Source organism: Ursus americanus, chromosome 3 (assembly GCF_024610735.1).
Source record: "Ursus americanus isolate L20-20 chromosome 3, mUrsAme1.1.p, whole genome shotgun sequence".
NCBI classification, from domain to species: domain Eukaryota; kingdom Metazoa; phylum Chordata; class Mammalia; order Carnivora; family Ursidae; genus Ursus; species Ursus americanus.
The window spans coordinates 93,210,588-93,233,107 of NC_142129.1; the positions used below are offsets into that span (position 1 = coordinate 93,210,588).

Genomic DNA, 22,520 nt, shown 5'->3' on the forward strand with positions numbered 1-22,520 from the left:
CAGTACCAATTTTGCAAGTAGAAGTGAAAATTACTACAATCCTTTTAAAGTTCTAGAAAACCAGTAATGTTTACTATTAATTAGATGCAAGAGAACTCGGTGAGCAAGGATTTAGTTACTACCTGCTAATGTCCAGTTGCTATAAAACTTGGGTTATGACTAACTCCCATTCGAAGGCCTATTAAGATTGAAATAGATCTTTGGTAGATAAAGGAGAGAAAAGACTCATGAACGAATCTTAGCTATCTGGCTTGAGCAAAGCACACTCAAGAACTAAGATACCATGAACTAATATTTCTTGAGCAACTAGGCAGTGTGGTAAGTGCTTGACATAAATGATCTCATTTCATCTTTCCAACTCTAACAGGTATTAGTGCTGCCTCGAATTACAAATGGGAACGAGTACTAGATATCAGATCTTAACTAAAACCTTCACTTGCTAAGCCTTTTCTATCATTGCAAACTGCTAATATTCGTGTGATATTTGTTTCACAACTGAGCTGAAAGACCAGATTTTCCACTTGGGAATATATGAGTGAAACTAAAACAACAGTCAGGCAGCTGTCAGGGTTTCCCTGTAAATGAAAGCAGTAAGTCACACGGGAGACTTTTGACATTACTGCCCCCAGCAAAGTCACCTTGGAAAACAATACTGGATTTGTTTGGTTGGTTTTCTTTTTTTCTTTCCAGGTTTTGGTTTTGTGGTGGGTTTTTTTTTTTCCTTTAGTTTTTGGTTTTTGTTTTTGGGTTTTTTCTTTTGTTTTTTGCCTTTTTTCCCCCTTGAATTTTGGCACCTTTAAGCTTAAAAGGAAAAAACAAAAGATGTTTAGCTACTTAACAAATGAAGAAGACCATGTAATATCTCACTCTACACTTTTTACAATTCAATTTCAGTGAGTGACAGCAGAAAGCCTGGGATTAGGTTTTTAACATAAATAGACATAAATTACCACAGAAATACAAAAGGTCATAAGAGAATGCTATGAACAATTACACACCAACAAATTGGACAACCAAGAAGAAATAGATAAATTCTAAGAAACATACAACCTACCAAGACTGAAACATGAAGAAACATAAAACTAAACAGATCAATTACCAGTAAGGAGATAAATCAGTCAACTAAAACTTCCCAACAAACAGAAGCCTAGGACCTGATGGCTTCACGGGTGAATTTTACAAAATGTTTAAGAAAAAATAATACCAAACCTTTTCAAAGTTTTCTAAAAAGTAGAAGAGGAGGGCACACTTCCAAACTCATTTTATGAGGCCAGAATTGCCCTGCTACAAAAAGCAGACAAGGATACCACAAGAAAAGAAAATTAGAGGCCCAAATCTTTGATGAACATGGATGCATATATACTCAACAATATATTAAAAAGCTGAATTCAACAATACAATAAAAATATTAGACATGGTGATCAAGTAGGATTTAGTTCAGGGATTCAAAGATGGTTCAACATCCACAAATCAAACAATGTAATACACCACATCAACAAAATGAAAAATGAAAATGACATGATTATAACAATAGATGCAGAAAAAACATTTAACAAAATTCAGCATCCATTCATGATAAAAACTCTCAACAAAATAAGAACAGAAGAAACGTATCTCAACATGAAAAAGGCCATATATGGCAAGCCCACAGCTAACATTATACTTAGTAAAACACTGAAGGTTTTCCTCCTAACATCAGGAAAAAGATAAGGATATCCACCCTAGCCACTTTTATTCAACATAATATTGGAAGCACTAGCCAGAGCCATTAGGCAGTAGAAAAAAGTAAAAGGCATCCAAATGAGAAAGGAAGGACTAAAACTGTCACTATTAGGCATGATACTTGGCATAATACTATATAAAGAACACCCTAAAGACTCTACTAAAAAAATAGAGCAAATAAATTCAGTAAAGCTGCAGGATACAAAGTCAATACACAAAAATATGTTGCATATCTATATGCTAATATCAAACTACAAGGAAAAGAAAATAAGAAAACAATCGCATTTAAAATTTCATAAATAAGAATAAAATAATTAGGAGCACATTTAACCATGGATGATATAAACCTGTACACAGATAACTATAAGATATTGATGAAAGAAAGTGAAGATGACACAAATAAATGGAAAGTTATTCCATGCTCTGAGTTGGAAGAATATTGTTAAAATGTCCATACTCCCAAAGCAATCTACTGATTCAACACAATCCCTATCAAAATGTCAATGGTATTTTCACAGAAGGAAAACAATCTTAAAATTTGCATGGAAACATAAATGACTGAACAGCCAAAGCAATCTTGAAAAAACAAACAAACAAAGTGGAGGTATCACAATTCCAGACTTCAAGTTATATTACCCAACCATAATAATCAAAACAGTATGGTACTGGTACAAAAACAAACACACAGCTCAATAAAACAGAATAAAAACCCAGAAATAAAACCACAATTATACATTCAATTAATTTTTGACAAAGGAGGCAAAAATACACAATGGGAAAAAGACAAATCGTATTGGGAAAACTGGACAGCTACATGCAAAAGAATGAAACTGAACCACTTCCTTACACCATACACAAAAATAAACTCAAAATGGACTGATGATGACCTAAATGTGAGACCTGAAACCATAAAAAGTACTAGAAAAGAGCACAGGCATTAATTTCTCTGACATCAGCTGTACAAAATTTTTCTAGATGTGTCTTCTGACACAAGGGAAACAAAAGTAAAAATAAACTTTTGGGACTACATCAAAATAAAAAGATTCTGCACACCAAAGGAAACAATCAACGGAACTAAAAGAAAATCTACTGAATGGGAGGAAATATTTGCAAATGATATGTCTGACAAAGGGTTAGTATCCAAAATATATAAAGAATGTATACAATTAAACACCCAAAAAACAGATAATCCAACTTGAAAATGGACAAGGGATGTGAATAGACTATTTCCAAAGAAGATACACAGATGGCCAACAGGCACATGAACAGATGCTCAGCCTCACTAATCATCAAGGAAATGCAAATCAAAACCATAATGAAACTGTCGTTATGGTTTCACTCTTTCGGACTGGCTATTTTCAAAAAGAGAAAAGTAAAAAGTGTTGGCGAAAATACAGATACAGGAGAACACTCATACACTGTTGGGAATGTAATTCATGAAGCCATTATGGATAACAGTATGGAGGTTCCTCAGAAAATTAAAAATTGAACTACCACACAATACAGCAACTCCATTTCTGGATATTTGTCCAAGAAAACACAATCCAAAGAGATATATACATATCCCTATGGTCATTAAACATTATTTGGAAGTGTCAAGATATGTAAGTAACTCAAATCCCCATTAATAGATGAGTGGGTAAAAAGATGGAAAATATACATACAATGGAATATTACTCGGCCACAAGAAGGGACAAAATCTTGCCCTCTGAGACACCATGGATGAACCTAGCAGGTATGATGCTCAGTGATATGGTCAGACAAAGACAAATACTGTATGAGTTTATATATACATAAAACCCACAACAAATGAACAAATAGACTCATAGATACAGAAAACATACTGTTGGTAACCAGAGGGGGGAGGACAAAAATAAATGAAGGGAATTAAAAGGTACAAACTTCTAGTTATAAAATAAGTCACGAGGATGAAAAATACAGCATAGGGATACAGTCAATGACACTATAATAATTTTGTTTACTGACAGATAGTAACTAGATTTTTTAGGGGGGATTATTTTGTAACATACAGAGCATCAAATCACTATTATGTACACCTGAAAGTAATAAGATATTGTACATCAATTATTCTTCGATTTAAAAAACGAGGCATGCCCTCGAGTTTCTGGGGACGCTTTGCCCACAGATCCCTGCAACTAATCCATGGGCACCCCCCCAGTGTTCCACGAACCTCACCTACTGAAACACACCACTGTGGAAAGCACCCTGCATGCTCCCTATGGCAGCGAGAACAAGCGTCTTCAGGTGAGCATGCCTAGAAAGCCAGTCCTGGAGAAATCACAAACTTAAACATTCAACATCATCCTAGAGAAAGTAAAAGGGAACCTGTCATCATCTAGTCCAGCTTTGCAGGATTGAAAGAAGGCATACAAGCTTAAGAATTCTGCCACAAGAGGGAGAAAGAAGTGTGCAGCAAGTGTATCCATAGAAGAGGTCTAAGACTAAATCTCTTACAGGGCTGAAAAAGATATTTCTCTCCCCGAACCAGTGAATAAAGTCTGGAGGAGCAATGCAAGACATGAAGAAATATGAATATCAAGGAATATAAAAACACAAAAGAATTTCAATAATTTTCCAACAACTGAACCCAAAGAAACTGAGATCAGCAATTTACCCAATACAAATTCAATAAGGTTGTTTTAAAGGAAGCCTGGTGAACTACAAGAAAACACAGAAAGACAATTCAATGAAATCAGGAAATGGACAAAAAAAATGAAAACTTTATAGAAAGGTAAAAGTCATTAAGAAAGAACCAAATTCTGGAGCTGAAGAATACAGCAAATGAAATGAAAAATACAAGAGAACATCAACAGAAGAACAGATCAAACAAAGGAAGAATCTGTGAAACAGAAAGCAGAACTTTTGAAATTATCAGTAGGAGTAGAACAAATAAACAAAAAGAATGAGAGTGAAGACTGCCCAAGTGAAGTACAGGATATCATTAAGAGAAATTATCTAGGTAGTACTACAGTCCCAAAAAGAGATGAGCGGAGGGAAAGGGCAGAAAGCTTAAAGAAATAATAGCTGAAAATTTCTCAAATCGGAGGGAAAATTTAGACATCCAAGTTCAATCCTAAATGACCGTCTCCAAGACACATTAAAATAAATCTGCCCCCAATCAAAGTGAAAGAAAAAACTGTAAAAGCAAAAGAAGGGGGAAAAATCCTCACTTACAAGGGAAACTTCATAAGGCTATCAGCGAATTTCTCAGCAGAAACCTTAAAGGCCAAGAAAGAGTAGTATGATATATTCAAAGTGCTAAAAGAAAAAAAAAACTTACAATCAAAAATATGTTACCTAGCAAAGTTGTCCTTCAGAAATGAAGGAGATAAAGACATTCCCAGACAAACAAAAGCTGAGAGAGTTCATCACCACCACACCTGCCTTACAAAAAAATCTTGAAAGGAGTTCTATAAATTGAAATGAGAGGATATTAATTAGTAAAATGAAAACATATACTGGTAAGGTGAGTATAACTCAAACTTAGAATATTCTAACACCATAATATATGGATGTAATAACCACTTAACTTCAAAATAAAGGTTAAAAGACAAAAATATAAAGAATAACTACAACTATAATAATTTGTAAGTTAGTTATAAATGGTGACATCAAAAACAAAAGACAAAGGGATAAAATGCTAGTTTTTGTATGTGTTCAAAATTAAGTTATCAGCATAAAATAGACTATTATATCTATAAGATGGTTAATGTGAGTTTCACGGTAACCAAGAAGCAAAAACTTGTAGCAGATAGACAAAATATAAAGAGAAGGAACTCAAAGATAAAGAAAATCATGAATTCCCAAAAGAAGAACACTATAAAACAGCCAAAAAACAAGATCACATTAATATTCCTTACTCATTAATAATTACTTTGGAGGGGCGCCTGGGTGGCACAGCGGTTAAGCGTCTGCCTTCGGCTCAGGGCGTGATCCCGGCGTTGTGGGATCGAGCCCCACGTCAGGCTCCTCCACTATGAGCCTGCTTCTTCCTCTCCCACTCCCCCTGCTTGTGTTCCCTCTCTCGCTGGCTGTCTCTATCTCTGTCAAATAAATAAATAAAAAATCTTAAAAAAAAAAAATTACTTTGAATGTACTTAGATTAAATTTTCCATCCAAAAGGCATAGCATGGCAGTGCAGATAAAAGCAAGACCCAACTATGTGATATATACAAAAGGCAAACTTCAGATTTAGGTACTTACATCAGCAAAAAATTAAGAAATAAAAAAGATATTCCTTGCAAATAGAAACCAAGAGAGCAAGAGTAGCTATATTTATTTCAGAGAAGATAGACTTTCACTCAAAAGTTGGAACGAGAGACAAAAGGTTATAACATAATAATAAAGGGATCAATTCACCAAAGGATACATCAATCATAAATGTGTTTATATAAATCTATATCTGTATCTGTATCTATGCCCAACACTGAAGCATCTACATATACTAAGCAAATACTAACACATATGAAGGGAGAAATAAATAAAAATACAATAATAGCAGGGGACTTCAATACCTCACTTTCAACAATAGATAGCTTACTCAGAAAAATCAGTAAGGAAAACTTGGACTTGAACTATACATTAAACAAAATGGACCTAACAGACATTCCCAGAACATTCCATTCAAAGGCATCACCGTACACATTTTTTTCAAGTACATATAAAATATACTCCAAGACAGATGATACGATTGGTCAAAAAACAAGTCTTAGAAAATTTAACAAGACTGAAATCACAGCAAATATCTTTTCTGACCAAAATGGCATGAAACCAGAAATCAATCACAGGAGAAAAACTGGAAAATTCACAAATGTGTGGTAATTAAACAACATAAACAACCAATGACACAAAAGAAGTCGAGGGAAATCAAAAAGTATCTTGAAGCAAATGAAAAAGGAAACACAACATACTAATTCATGAAATGTGATAAATGCAGTTATGAGATGGAAGGTTTTAGCAATAAAGGCCTACCTTAACAAAAAATAAAGATCTCAAAAATAAATCACCAAACCTTAAACCTCAAGAAACTAGAAAGAGATCAAACTAAACCTAAAGTTGACAGAAGGAAAGAAATAACAAAGATGAGAGCAGAAATAAATAAAATTGAGACCAGAAAAACAAAGAAAGACCAACAAAACTGAGTTAGTTTTTTCAAAAAATAAATGAAATCCACAATCCTTGAGAAGACTCAAGAAAAAAAAAACTCAAATAAATAAAATCAGAAATTAAATAGGAGATATTAAATCTGACACCACATGAATATAAATGATCAAAAGAAACTACTATAAAAGCAACAGAGTATACAACCAACAGATTATATGCCAACAAATTGGATAACCTGGATGAAATGGACAAATTCCTAGAAACATATAACCTACCAAGCCTGAATCATGAACAAAGAGAAAACCTCAACAGACTGAAAATGAGTAATTCGAGGATTGAATCAGTAACCAAAAAACTCCTAACAACAACAACAAGCCAGGATCAGCAGACTTCACTAGTGAATTCTGCTAAACATTTGGAAAAGAATGAACACCAGTCCTTCTTAAAGTCTTGCAAACAACAGAAAAGAAGGCCATTTATTGTAGGAGACCAGCATCATCCTGATACCAAAACCGGATAAGGACACTATAACAAAAGAAGACTACAGGCCAATATACCTGATGAATGTGTATGCAAAAATTAACAAAACAATACTAGTAAACCAAATCCAATAGCTCAATAAAGGGTCTTACACCATGATCAAGTGGGAGTTATCCCTGAGATGCAAGGATGGCTTAAACATCTGCAAATCAATAAATATGATTTAACAGAATGAGGCTTTAAATCATATGATCATCACAACAGATGTAGAAAAAGCATGTGACAAATATTCCACATCCTTTCGAGATAAAAATGCTCAATAAATAGGGTACGGAAGGAATGTACATCAACGTAATAAAGGCTATATAAGACTATGCAACAGCTAATAACATACTCAACAATGAAATCCTGAAAGTTTTTCCTCTAAGATCAGGAACGAGACAAGCAGCCCACTTGCATCAATTACATTCTGCGTAATACCAGAAATCCTAGCCAGAGCAATTAGGCAAGAAAAAGAAATAAAAGGCATCCAAGTCAGAAAAGAAGAAGCTAATTGTCTCTCTCTGCAGATAACCTGTTCTAATATATATATAATCCTAAAGATTACACCAAAAACAAAGGTTAAAACTAATCAACAAATTCAGTAAAGTTACAAGATACAAAATCAACATACAGACATCAATTGCATTTCTATACACTCAGGGTGAAATATCTAAAAAAGAAATAATGAAAACAATCTCCTTTATAATAGCATCGAAAATAATAAAATACTCAGAACTATATTTAACCGAGAAGCTAAAACATCTATATTCTGAAAACTATAAGACACTAATGAAGAATATAGAAGAAGACACAAATAAATGGAAATCTACCCTGAGTTCATGAATTGAAAGATTTAATATTGTTAAAATAGCCACACTACCCAATGCGATCTATAGTTTTAATGCAATCCCTATAAAAATTTCAATGGCATTTTTTACAGAAATGGAAAAAACAATTCTAAAAATCATATGGAACCACAAAAGACCCAAATAGTCAAACCAATCCTGAGAGGGAAGACCAAATCTGGAGGCATCATATTTCCTGATTTCTAACTACGTACAAAGTTATAGTAATCAAAACAATATAGTACTGGCATAGAAACAGAAACACAGACGAGTAGAACAAAAGAGAGAGCCCAGAAATAAACCTACGCATATATGGCCAACTAACATTTCACAAGGGAGCCAAGAATACACAATGGGGAAAAGATAGTCTCTTTAATAAGCGTTGTTGGAAAATCACATTCACATGCAAAAGAATGAAGTCGGAACATTATCTTACATCACTCACAAAAATTAAGAAACAGAGTAAAGACTTAAATGTAACACTTTAAGCCATATAACTCCTAGAAGAAACCATAAGGGAAAAAGCTCCTTAACTTTAGTCTTGGCAATGATTTTGAAAATACGACACCAAAATCAACAGAAGAAAAAAAAATAAATGGGGCTATATCAAAAAGCTGCACAGCATGGGGCGCCTGAGTGGCACAGCAGTTGAGCGTCTGCCTTCGGCTCAGGGCGTGATCCCAGCGTTATGGGATCGAGCCCCACATCAGGCTCCTCCACTATGAGCCTGCTTCTTCCTCTCCCACTCCCCCTGCTTGTGTTCCCTCTCTCACTGGCTGTCTCTATCTCTGTCAAATAAATAAATAAAATCTTTAAAAAAAAAAAAAAGCTGCACAGGAAACAAACAAAACGTGAAACAAAATGAAAAGGGAATCTACAGAATGGCAGAAAATATTTGCAAATGATACATCTGGTAAGAATTAATATACAAGGAACTCATACAACTCAATAGCAAAAAGAAGTAATCTGATTAAAACCTGGGCAGAGGACCTGAATAGACATTTTTCCAAAGAAAACATATAAATGGCTAACTCGTACATGAAAAGATACTCACCATCCCTAATCAGAAAGAAATGGAAATCAAAACCTGGAAGAAATATAAGCTCACATCTGTCAGAACAGCTATTATCAAAAAAAAAAAAAGAGAGAGAGAGAGAGAGATAAGTGCTGGTGAGTATGTGGAGAAAGTGAACCCTTGTGCACTTTTGGTAGAAATCTAAATTTGTACAGAACTATGGAAAACAGTACAGAGATTCCTCAGAAAATTAAAAATAGGACTACCATTACTTCTGGGTATATATCCAAAGGAAATAAAATCACTATGTCGAAGAGATATCCACACTCCCATGTTCATTACAGTATTATTCACAATAGCCAAGACATAGAAATAACCTATGTGTCTATCAATGAATGAATGGATAAGGTGGATACGGAAAATGTGACATATATATCGCACACACATGCGACATGTGTGTGGTATATGTATGTGTGTGAAATAAATGCGATATATCATATATGTATTTCTGATATGTGATATATATATCATATATATATATATATATATATATACCAAACTCTCAATGGACCTTGAGAGTATCATGAAGTGAAATGAGCTAGAGAAAAACGTTTACTGTATTGTATCACTACATGTGGAATCTAAAAAAGTCAAAACTCATAGAAATAGAGAGTAGAATGGTGTTTGCCAGGGGCTAGGGAGTGGGTGAAATGGGGAGATGTTAGTCAAGGGGTACAAACTTCCAGTTATAAGATAAATAAATTCTGGGGATCTTAAGTACAGAATGGTGACTACAGTTAACAATACTGTATTATATACTTGAAAGTTGCTAAGAGTGTGGAGCTCAAGTGTTCTCACCACACACCCATACGTAATTGGCAATTATGTGAGGTGATGGAGGTGTTAACTAACTGTATTACAGTGATCATTTCAAAATATTTATATATTGCATATCTTCAACCTAATATATACCTTAAACACATCGCATATCTTAAACTTACAAAACGTTACATGTCAACTATATCTCAATAAACCTGGGGGAAAAAAATCAAAGACCTTAAAAAAGAAATATAAAATGAATGCCAAATAAAAATCCTTGTGAAAAATTGAAATATTATGAATTTTTAGAAGTTAGCATTCTTCAAGTGAAATTTTAAACGTACCATGCATTACTTGTCCTGTTGAATAGTCTTTCATGACAAATAGTCCAGATGTCAAAAAAAAATTATTCCCAAGACCAAAAATTTTCATTCATTTTGTTGACATTGGTGAAATTCAGAGTGCATCAAAAAGCATCAAGTTGAGTGTTAGGGTACATGTAGCTTAATATAAACTCCTTCACTTTTTTAAATGATAAACTATTTTGTCTGCTTACTCTGATTTTGGTTTTGCTTTGAACTCAATATTGCTTTTACTAAATCAGATTTTAGATTAAGTTCTCATTTCATATCAGAGTATTCCACAAAAACATTCATACCGCCTTCGCTTTGCAACTCCTTTGTAAAATACTTACCAAAAAAAAAAAATCTATAGGCTATAGTGAATAGTCTGAACATGAAAACACAAGCAAACATTACTAGGTAATATTTATATACACAACATTGAGATCTCATAGCAAGGTTAACAGCACTACCCAGAATAACATGTTGTACTGCCAATTTACAGATTTCTTTTGCTCCCAATCTTGTTATTCTTGGAACACTGCTCATAGGCTTTACATGAAGTACACTATGCATATAAACTTCTTAATACTTTATTTTATTTGTAAGAGTAACTCATTGTTAGCAAGAGAGCATAAAAACATATTTATAAGATGGCAACAATTATGAATAAGGCTGACTGATTAGATCATGATGCCTTCCTGCTAGTAGAAGTTCCAATCTCAGTTCCCAGAAACATGTACCTTAACTTTCTACTCATTTGGTCAGCATATCCTGCTCTTGCTTTCCGCCTGGTATCAGCAGAGCTTGCGGAATCAATAGTACCCAATAATACTGTTTGCTGAGCTTTGATTCTTGGGAAAACTTGAAGTCTTTCTGTTTTCCTGACTTCTTAATGACTTTCTTAGGATCTGAGACTGAATAAATATACAAATTTCCTGAGAAATACCAGAAATGCCTTCTCATATGGAAATGCTACTTTATCCAGAGGTCATCTGCTTTGAACCTCCAGAATTTGTCCCAAGGTGAACACCATCCATTGGGAGAATTACCTCTCAGCCACAGTCACCCGGTCTTCCTTATTTTGTCCCCCTTGTGTCCAAAATTCCAGACACCCCTGGCATTGCCAGTTCTTGAGGTTTCTGTAGATTTACAGGGTAATTGTGATAGGTTTCAGTTTTTCCTTGAGTCTTTGGTGCCTATGTTAATTTCCACTTATTCTTGGGCTTCTCACTTTTCCAAATTGTATTGTTACTGCCTCCTTTCCTAATGTTCTTGTCCCTTGGGGCTTTACTATAACTTTAGTGGGGTTTTAATGGGGAACAAGATTAGAAGAGTAAATCTACCATCATAATCTCATAGAAATCTTCGTTTTTAACAAGTATCTTAAGTGATTCTAAAGCACATGGTCCCCAAATCAAACTTTCTTTTTTTTTTTTTAAGATTTTTTATTTATTTATTCGACAGAGATAGAGACAGCTAGAGACAGCCAGCGAGAGAGGGAACACAAGCAGGGGGAGTGGGAGGGGAAGAAGCAGGCTCCCAGCGGAGGAGCCTGATGTGGGGCTCGATCCCATAACGCCGGGATCACGCCCTGAGCCGAAGGCAGACGCTTAACCGCTGTGCCATCCAGGCGCCCCCCAAATCAAACTTTCTAACACTGACCTAGAGAATAATCAGTAGAAAGTGCCAGAATAGTGAACACACTATAAATAGCTGAAGAAGCTGAGGATGTTTACCAAAAAACATATATATTCTGGAAGCTATCATAGCCACTTCAACAGCTAAAGAGCTACTGGGAAAGAAAAGCGAGGCTTGGGGGCGCCTGGGTAGCGCAGTCGTTAAAGCGTCTGCCTTCGGCTCAGGGCGTGATCGCGGCGTTCCGGGATCGAGTCCCACATCGGGCTCCTCTGCTGGGAGCCTGCTTCTTCCTCTCTCACTCACCTGCTGTGTTCCCTCTCTCGCTGGCTGTCTCTCTGTCACATAAATAAATAAAATGTTTAAAAAAAAAAAAAAAAAAAGAAAAGCGAGGCTTATTCTATATGCCTCCAAGGAAAACTACAGCCAGCATGAGAAAACCACAGGCCAGAGATTTGTACAAAATAGAAAGTAACTTCTTAACAAATAGAAATACCCTAAGAAGAAATCAACCGTCTTAGGAAACTCTCAAGAACAGGCCACCCAACTCTCATTTATTCAGGATGCCACTAAGAGCATCTAGGACCTAGACAGCTGTATGATACTACTGGTTGCTGAGGCGAGGGTAACACATGTGAAAGATAAAATTAATGCACAATGAACGCTAAAAGGATGAAATTACAAAACTAACATCATTTTAGGCAAACTGAGAGAAAGCTACAAAATATAAAAGACTATCCACACTTGAAACATAACAGGTAATGACCGCTAGTGCCAAATTTCCTTTTCTCAGTTGGAATATAATTTCTTCCCCCACGCGAATCAGCACCCAGGTGTGCATTTATCCCTACGTTTAATTTGAAAAGTTGAAAAGTAGCAGAGCGATGGGTTCCTGATTGCTATAAAAATGTCTATGAAAAGTTGAAAAGTGGCAGAGCGATGGGTTCCTGATTGCTATAAAAATGTCTATAAATTTGTCTATTAACAAATTTTAATATGTTACTAAGCCTCCTTTTCTTTATCTAAAATGTAGGTTAGCTTAAAAACAAGCCTCCCAGGGGCGCCTGGGTGGCACAGCGGATAAGCGTCTGCCTTCGGCTCAGGGCGTGATCCTGGCGTTATGGGATCGAGCCCCACATCAGGCTCCTCTGCTATGAGCCTGCTTCTTCCTCTCCCACTCCCCCTGCTTGTGTTCCCTCTCTCGCTGGCTGTCTCTATCTCTGTCAAATAAATAAATAAAATCTTAAAAAAAAAAAAAAAAAAAAGCAGGTTAAAAAATTAAAAAAAAAACAAGCCTCCCGGGGCAACTGGGTGGCTCAGTGGGTTAAGTGTCTGCCTTCGGCTCAGGTCATGATCCCAGGGTCCTGGGATCAAGCCCCGTGTTGGGCTCCCTGCTCAGCAAGGAGCCTGCTTCTCCCTCTCCCTCTGCCTTCTGCTGTGCCTACTTGGCGTATCTCTCTGTCAAATAAATAAATAAAATATTGAAGGAATAAAAAAAAAAACAAGCCTCCCTGCATCTATTTGCCTCATTTCCTCCCATCTAGGAACGGAACATCGGAGAGGATGGAGCACAGTGAGCAAGGGAAAAGCGGCATGATATGAGACTGTAGCAATAAGCAGAGAGATCACAGGGTAGGCTCAGGAAGGATAAATATTGTGGTTCAAGTTAAATATTTCTCTAAGTATAATAATAAATAATAGTAGGTTCTCAAGCAGGAGACACGATCAGATCTTCTATTCTTCAAATGGCTCTTGTGTGAAAAATAAAGTGGAGTTACTAATACATTTTGGCAGACCAATTAGGAAGTAGCATCCAGGTAAGAGACAATAGTAGTTTGGATTAGGATGACAGAAGCAGATATGACTACATTTGAGAAATTCTACTGAAGAGCATTCAAAAGAATGCTGAGGTCTTGAAGATGATCCCAGATATTTTGTATGAGCATTTGGATAAATGGTGGTCCCGGTCCTCAGGGAAGTATATACTGCCAGACATAAGTTGCCAGAAGTGTAAGGAAAAGAAGAATCCCTTTTTGGGTGGGTTAGGCTTGAAAACCTATGAGTCATCTACGTGTGAATGTCTCACGAGCTCCACTTCATCATTTCTCACTGAAAATCTCCATTAAATCTTCAAAGTCAGGATGCTGGCAATCAAAATCGCTAACTTTCTTCTGCATATGCTCCATCTGTTGATGAATCAACACCACCAACTGCGGGGAATGTTATGAATAGGGTTCCCATACATGATAGAGAAGGCCAGAAAATAAAACATCTGAAGCCCCACAGATAAGAATCGATGACAAAGATTCATTCATAACACTGGAGTTATTCTTGCCACAAAAGGCTCATGTTAAAAAAAAAAAGTAGGGGCGCCTGGGTGGCACAGCGGTTAAGCGTCTGCCTTCGGCTCAGGGCGTGATCCTGACGTTATGGGATCGAGCCCCACGTCAGGCTCCTCCGCTGGGAGCCTGCTTCTTCCTCTCCCACTCCCCCTGCTTGTGTTCCCTCTCTCGCTGGCTGTCTCTACTTCTGTCAAATAAATAAATAAATAAATAAATAAATAAATAAATAAATAAATAAATAATAAAATAAAATAAAATAAAGTTGACTCGTGGGTCTCCAACTCATGACACCAAGATCAAGAGCTGCGTGCTCTTCTGACTGAGCCGGCTGGCACCCTGGCAGCATGCTAGTGTAAAGTTTGAATGAAAGTCACACGTTTCTACTTTGAGAACATTAGATCACTCTTCACTTCACAGTTTGCTTTGCTTTTCTGTAGTGTTATACCTTAGGGTTTTTTCCTCCTCGTTTAAATTACGGATAAAGACAATCTCATTTACAATTGCATCAAAAATAGTAAGATACCTAGGAATAAATCCAACCAAAGAGATAAAAGACCTGTAGACTAAAAACTATAAAACACTGATGAAAAAAATTCAAGACAACACAAAGAAATGGAAAGACATCCCATGCACTTGTCAAGATGAGCACAGGGTAATGTATGGAACTACTGAATTACCATGCTGTACACCTAAAACTAATACAGCACTGTAGGTAACTAACTGGAATTAAAATAAAAACTCAAAAAATTCTTCATTGTTTTTTTTGAAATAAAAACTTAAAGCAATTATTTTCCAGCTGATAAGAAGCATCACAGGGGTTCCTGGGTGGCTCAGCCTGTTAAGCATCTGCCACCGGCTCAGGTCATGATCCTAGGGTCCTGGGATCAAGCCCCGTGTTGGGCTCCCTGCTTGGCAAGGGGCCTGCTTCTCCCTCTCTTCACTGCTTGCGCTCTCTCTCGCTATCTGTCTCTCTTTCTCAAATAAATAAAACCTTTAAGATGCAGCAGCAGCAGCAGCAACATTACAGTCTTTATTATTACGCCCTACTATAGTACCACACTGCCACCTGTTGGAAAACATCACTAACACAACGCTTTTATTCCTAATCAAGTTTGTGAGGAAATTTGTGAATTTCTGAAAGAACGTAAAAAGGAACTGTGTTGATTTTACACTTTCTTGACCACTACACTTGATAAAAACTTAGTAAAGAGTCTGGTCCCTGATTTTTACATCTGAATCCCTGGAGATATCTCTTGATTGCCTGGCTCGGGTGGCAACGGGAGTTTGCATTTCCTGGGTCCCACAGGACCATAATAATTAGAAACATATCGTGGGAGACTATCACCCCCAAGATAATACCCAGACAGCAAACTGAAACATTCCCCTTGCCTTTTCATGAAAGGCCTACTTGGTAGTCCTGGAGCTTCAGGTTTGGCACACATCTGAAGGCTACACCAGTACTCTTTAAAAGGTACTTAAAGCTGGAGGACACCATTTTTACACTCTCCTTATGCCTTGCTACAGCTCACTAGTATTTCCCAGAAAGTTTACATTCATCTGAGTTCTGCTTTTTATGACTCTTGGCAAGGGGACACCTCCAGACTGCCTGGCAGGGCTTACGTTAGTGGTCCCATGGGACTATAACTATAACTATATATATATAACTATATATATATATATAACTATATATAACTATATATAACTATATATATATATATATATATATATATATTTGCATACTTTAAAAGCTGTTGCCTGAGAGTCTGGCCCCCAATCAATCACCTGAATCTAGGTGCTGACTGAGGTCCTCCCCTTTGGCATACTGGTCTTAGACACCCTCAACTACTGGGAACTACTAAGAATAAAATGGGCTACTTGGGCAATCACAAAGGTTTAAGAGATAACTGAGACCTAGGGCGAAGGCTGAACAACAAGATTCATCTCCTACACAAGGCCAACACTTCAAGACTGAGAGAAATAGGTGTTTCATCTAAGGTACAGAACTCAACACAGAGAGCTAAGCAAGCAAAAGGAAGAAACAGAGGAATATACTCCAAATGAAAGAACAAGACTACAGAACACAAAACTTATTAAAAACAGAGATAAATCATTCACCTAATAAAGGGTTCAAAGTGAAGATCACAAAGGTCATAAAGATGCTAACCAAACTCAGAAGAAGATGGACGAACACGGTGAGAATTTCAACAGAGGTAGAAAATATGGGAAAATTCCAAAAAGAAGTCAAAGAATTAAAGAATACGATAATTAAACGGAAACATATACTATAGGGATTTAACAGCAAACTAGACAAAGCAGAAGAAAAAGGACCAGTCAACTTGCAGACAGGGCAGAGGAACTTACCCATTAAGAGCAGCAAAAGGGAAAAAATAATGAAAAAAAGTAAAGATACCTTAAGGGATTTCTGGGACAACATCAAGTAGACTAGTATTTGCATTGTAAGGGTCCCAAAAAGAAAACAGAGAGTGAAAGGGGCAGAAAATTTACTTTTAGAAATAATATGGGGAAACTTAACATAACCTGAGGAAAGAGACATCCAGATTCATGAATCATAGAGAGTTTCAAATAAAATAAACCCAAAGAGATCCGCATCAAGATATAGTATAATTAAAATGTCAAAAGTTAAAGATAAGAAAAGAATCTAAAAGGAGAAAAAGGAAAATAATTCGTTATACAACAAGGAACCCCCATAAGAGTATCAGATTTTGTACCCAGCAAAGAATTGAGGGAAAGATAAAGATAAAGTCTTCCAGACAAGCAAAAGCTAAAAGAGTCCATTGCCACTAAGCTGGCCTTACAACAAATGTTAAAAAGATCTCTTTAAGTTGAAAACAAAGGGCATTAATTTAAAAAGAAAACATACGAAAGTATTACTGTCACTGAGCAAAGTAAATATGTAGTAAAGGTAGAAGATTAATTTCTTATAAAGCTAGTGTGAAAGTTGAAAGACAAAAATAGTAAAAATAACTATAATTATAATAATTACAGTACACAAAATAAACAGATATAAAATGTATAATCAAAAACATAAATCATGGCAGAAAGAGTAAAAATGTGGAGCTTTAGAATGCATTTAAACTTGTTAATCAACTTAAAATAGACTATCATAAATATAAGTTTTTACATATAAGCGTCATGGTAACCACCAAGCAAAAATAGTAGAACACAGAAGATAATGAGAAAGGAATCAAAGCATACCACTAAAGAAACTCATCAAATCACAAAGGAACAGAAGAACTACAAAACAGCCAGAAAACAATTAAAATAGCAATAAGTACATAACTATCAATCAACACTTTAAATGTAAATGTTCTAAATTTTCCATTAAAAGACAAAGGGTGACTGAATGGATAAAAAACAGGACCCATCATTCTTTTAAAATGCACAGGGAACATTTTCCAGGATAGAGCACATGTTATACCACAAAACAAATCTCAATATTTAAGAAGACTGAGATAATTCAAGCATCTTTTTTGACCACAATAGTATGAAACTAGAAATCAATTATAAGTATAAAACTGGAAAAAACACAAACACAGGAAGGCTAAACATGGTACTAAACAACCAATGGAACTGAGGCAAATGAAAATGGAAACACAATCGTTCAAAATCTTTGGAATGCAGGGGTGCCTGGGTGGCACAGCGGTTGAGCATCTGCCTTCGGCTCAGGGCATCCCGGCGTGCGTCCCGGCGTTGCGGGATCGAGGCCCACGTCAGGCTCCTCCACTATGAGCCTGCTTCTTCCTCTCCCACTCCCACTGCTTGTGTTCCCTCTCTCGCTGGCTGTCTCTATCTCTGTCGAATAAATAAATAAAATCTTTAAAAAAAAAAAATCTTTGGAATGCAGCAAAAGCAGTACTAAGAGGAAAGTTTATAGCAATATAGGCCCGGCCCAGCTCAAGAAACAAGAAAAACTTCTTGTTCTTCTTTATGTGTACACAAAGAACATAGAAAAAGAAAAAACAAAGCCCATAGCTAGTAGAAACAAGGAAATAATGAAGATGGGAGTGAAAATAAATGAAGTAAAGACTCTAAAAAAAAACAACAGAAAAGAAGAATGAACCCAAGGGCTGGTTCTTTGAAAAGATAAACAAACTGATAAACTTTTAGCCAGACTCATCAAGGAAAAAGAGGACTAAAATAAAATCAGAAATGAAATAGAAGTTACAACACACACCACAGAAACACAAAGGATTATGACACTACTATAAATAATTATATGCCAACAAATTGGACAACCTAGAAGAAATTATTAAATCCCTAAAAACATACATTTTTCCAAAATGGAATCAGGAAGAAATAGAAAATCTAAACACACTGATAATTAGTAATGAAATTGAATCAGGATTCACAAAACCCTTAACAAATAAAAGTCCAGGACCAGACGGCTTCACCGTGAATTCTACTAAACATTTAAAGATCAAATTATTCCAAAAATTCAAAGAAGAAATGGTTCCAAATTCATTTTTTAAGGCCAGCATTACCCTATACCAAAACCAAAAACAGCACACACACACACAAAAATTACAAACAATATCCTAGACGAACGTGATACAAATATCCTCAACAAAATATTAGTAAACTGAATCCAACAGCACATTAAAAGGATTATTCACCATGATCAAGTGGGATTTGTTCCAGGGATGTAAGGATGGTCCAATATCCACAATAAATCAACAATGATACATCACATTAACAAAATGAAAGGCAAAAATCATATGATCATCTCAATAGAAGCAAAAAAAGCATGTGACAAAATTCAACATCCATTCATGATAAAAACTTTCAACAAAGTGGGTATAAAGGGAACATGCCTCAAGATAATAAAGTGCATTTCTGAAACACACACACCGCTAACATCATACTCAATGGTGAAAGCTGAAAGCTCCTTCTCTAAGATCGAGAGCAAGACAGGGATGCCTACTCCTGCCACTTTCATGTAACAGTACTAGAAGTCCTAGCCACAGAAAAATAAATAAAAGGTATCCAAATTGGTAAAGAAGTAAAACTGTCACTATTTGCAACTGACATGATACTACACGTAGAAAACCCTAAAGACTACACCAAAAAAAAAAAAAAAGCTATTAGAATAAAGGAATTCAGTAAAATTCCAGAACACAAAACTAATATACAAAAATCTGTTGCATTTCTATGCACTAATAATAAACTAGCACAAAGAGAAATTAAGAAAAAAAATCCCATTTACAATTCATCATAAAGATGAAATGCCAAGGCCAAGGAATAAATTTATCCAAAGGAGTGAAAAACCTGTATTCTAAAAACTGTAAGAAAACAGGTGAATGAGACTGAAGATGACACAAATAAATGAAAAAGATATTCCACACTCATAGATTGAAAGAATTAATATTGTTAAAACGTCCATACTACCCAAAGCAATCTACAGATTCAATGCAATCCCCATCAAAATACCAGTAATATTTTTCACAAAACTAGAACAAATAACTCCAGAATTTGTAGGGAACCACAAAAGACCCTGAATAGCCAAAGCAATCTGGATAAAAAATAAAGCTGGAGGTTATCACAATCTCAGATTTCAAACTATACTACACAGTAAACAGTATGGTACTTGCGCAAAAACAGACACAGGTCAGTGGAACAGAAATGAGCACAGAAATAAAACCATACTTATATGGTAAATTAGTGTATGACAAAGGGGGCAAGAACACACAGTGGGGAAACAATAGTCTCTTCAACAAAAAGGAAACTGGTGCTGGGAAAATTGGACAGCCACATGCAAAAGAATGAAATAAATTATATTTACTGCACTTTTATTTTTTCAAGTACTCCCCTGATGTTGGAACTGTACATTTTTGTGGGTATTGGGATCCCTCTGAATAACTGTGACCTCCCTGAGACCAATGGGGAAATGTAGAAAAAAAGACAACAGTATAATTCAACCAAACCTTAGAGAATTGAAATTGCCTGCTGCCTGTTAGACGCTCCCTAATACCCCCTCCTCCAATTGCAACATCTTTCACAAATCCTTAATATTCCCTCATCATTGTTACAGCCCATACCCCAAAGTAAACAGCAACTTCTCATTCTTCACTAATAAATGTCATGGATATTTTTGCAGTGGGGGAGGAAAACTCCCCTGTCAAAAGCAGCAGTATTCACAGCATACCAGAATAACTGCCAAAGTATCCACCTAGAGCAACAGAATAATAGGGTAATCCAGACCTTTGGAACTATACAAGTATTCAAAATGACCTCCATTTTAGTCTGCCATGGTGGGTAACTTGCCCCCAAACATTAAAAACATAGAATTAAGAAAAAAAAAACAAGAGCATGAATTATAAAGAATTTTAGGATTTGAGAAACTATCAAAGTAAACCTTTCATTTAGTCTGAATTCTAATAATTTTAATAAGCTCAAAGAGCCCCATGTCCTAAGACAAAAACTTCTATATCCCTTCGATTAGGTGATGGCTCTTTGACTTTTATTTATAGAAAGGTAAACATGATACTATATGCCTAAATAATACCATTCCTTTCAATTTCGTATTTTATGTGAATGACAAAAACCACTGAAATATATGTGCAGTTCCTCAAAAAAAATTAAACAGAGAATTACTCTATGATCCAGTGATTCCACTTTTGGGTACCCGCCCAAAAGAACAGGTATCTGTGTACCAATGCTCGTACCCCCACAAAAGCCAAAAGACAGAAACAACCCAAATGTCTGTCAACGAACAGGTAGGCAAACAAAATGTGATACACGCACGCGGTGGAATATTATTCAGCCTTAAAAAGGAAGGATATTCTGCAATATACGACAACACGGATGAACCTTAAAGACATTTAACCGGATATAAAAGGACAAATGCTGTATGATTCCACTTCTATGAGGTACTTGGACTAGTCAAACTCGGAGACAAAAACTGGATGGTGGCGATGGTTGTGCAATAACATCAATGTCACCTAAGGTCACTGAATTGTACACGTAAAGATGTTTACAATGCTAGATTTCATGACATGTATATTTTACAATTAAAAAAAAAAAAAAACCTGAGGTAAACAAACACTGAGTCAAGAAATATAATAAGAGTCCTCCTCACAAATCAGGCCAAAGGGTAATAATGAAGCCTTGGACGTCGTATGTAAAACAGAGATGCAACTTTTTCTAGGAAGGTCTGTTCTATAGCTTTCCTCAGTTTCTCAAAATGCTCAGAGATCCTAAAAAGACTTTTTTACCACTACCTTTAATGCAATGAAATGAGAAAAATATGAAAATAATTTTAATAGGATTTTATAAAACTACTATCTCCAGCATGCCCCACTCAATATAGAAGCAGCATAGTTACATTGGAGCTCTGCATACATAATATCTTTAAATAAACTGCTGTTAGAAGAGGTGACTACCCACTATGTGATGACCCTAGTATGAGGTGAGCACCCACTCTTTGATGACCAACTGTCCGCTATGGCTGTCACAAATCTAATGCAGGATATTAAACATGAATAAGAGAATATGGGAATAGCTTCTAGGATTATGTTTGAAATAGAAAATTAAATGAACCAACAAAGCTAAAGCAGATTATAGTGTATTTTTCAAGGCAGAGAGATAGGGAGGCACCAGTGTCTGAAACAATAAAAGCTATAAAGTTAAATACAGTACCAGGGACTCAGACATCACATTAACCAGTGTCGGTTTATATAACCCCTATAATTTAAGAACAGTATCCCAAACTGCCACTTGGAGGCCTTTTTTTTTTTTTTAAAGATTTTATTTATTTATTTGACAGAGATAGACACAGCCAGTGAGAGAGGGAACACAAGCAGAGGGAGTGGGAGAGGAAGAAGCAGGCTCATAGCGGAGGAGCCTGACGTGGGGCTCGATCCCATAACGCCGGGATCACGCCCTGAGCCGAAGGCAGACACTTAACTGCTGTGCCACCCAGGCGCCCCCATGGAGGCCTTTTATAGGAAAACACTGACAGTCCTGATTACACAACAATGCAAAACATTAGTAAAGTAAAAGATACAAAACAGACCAAAAATACCTGACACATAGCTAAACAATCAATAAAAACAGTCAATTCTCTACACAAAGAATTCCCATCAATCAAGAAGGAAAAGACAAAACTCAATAAGGAACGGACAAATTATATAAA

The 22,520-nt window shown here is 36.0% G+C and overlaps 1 protein-coding gene across 4 annotated transcripts in view; it reads right to left on the bottom strand.

The window, feature by feature from the left end:
• Nucleotides 1-22,520, bottom strand: part of COA1 (cytochrome c oxidase assembly factor 1) — an 84,463-nt gene that overhangs the window by 58,861 nt on the left and 3,082 nt on the right. The gene's annotated exons all lie outside the window — the stretch shown is intronic.